This window comes from Microtus oregoni, unplaced genomic scaffold (genome assembly GCF_018167655.1).
Source record: "Microtus oregoni isolate MIOR12 unplaced genomic scaffold, Mior012 000001F_ref0000356, whole genome shotgun sequence".
NCBI lineage: Eukaryota > Metazoa > Chordata > Mammalia > Rodentia > Cricetidae > Microtus > Microtus oregoni.
Genome location: NW_024543060.1, coordinates 37,186,201 through 37,187,138, shown reverse-complemented (window position 1 = coordinate 37,187,138; position 938 = coordinate 37,186,201).

Sequence of the window (938 nt, the reverse complement as noted above, 5' to 3'; positions counted from 1 at the left end):
AGTATCACTATGGGACATTTCTGTGAGAAGCTAGCATATTCAAAGTCAGGTTAATACAGAACCTTGCCTTAGTCTCCAGTTCCCAGAGTGCCATGGATATGTTAGGATCTTAGTTAAACCGCAAATAAACAGCTTTGTGTGGAACACAGTTCTGAACCAGGACTGCCCCTTTCAGTGGGCAGCTGGGGCTGATACAGTACAGGCTTCGCCTTAGAGGAAAGGTTGCAGCAAGATCGCTCAGAAAACACGGGAGGAGTTTAGTGGCGAATGATGCTGGGGTAGGGGCGAAAGAATAAAAAGACTTGTCTGGGGACAGCGGAGACCCCAGTCAGTGAGCTGTTGAGAACTCACTGTCTTGCATTCTTTCAGCCTTTCCTCAGAGCCAGAGCTGCCCACAGCTGAAGGAATCAGGCTGGGTGGCAGCTGAGATCCCACTCTGAGTCTCAACCCCTAGGACCAGGGGAAAGAGCTTCCCTGCTGGTGGCTCTAAGCCTGGGGCTTCGCTTTCGTGCGAGGTAACTAACCATTCATTTTTTTATTGGTAAATTAAAATCTGTGAGACTGGACCTTGTTCTGAGACTTCCCGCTTAGTTCAGTAGTTTGGGGACTTTAAAATAAGTAAAACTTAAACATAACAGCGATTCAAGCTGAGATTGGGTTGTAAAGCGACTGGGCGAAGTCACTTGAGAAACTCCGAAGTTGGTGCCGATATTCTCTGAGTTCGCTGAGTGCATTGACGCATGCCCTTGGCCGCTAGGTGCCTTCATTCCGGGTCCCCACACTTAGCTAAAACGGTCTCGCTTCTTCCCGGCAAACACGAGTGCTCTTTCCCTAGGACACCCAACCTCCCTTGTCTGGAACACCCCCTGCCAGAATGCTCCGCCCCTCAGCCACTGGTCTCCGGCCGCAGGGCCTGGAGCCGGGGATTAAAACTCAGC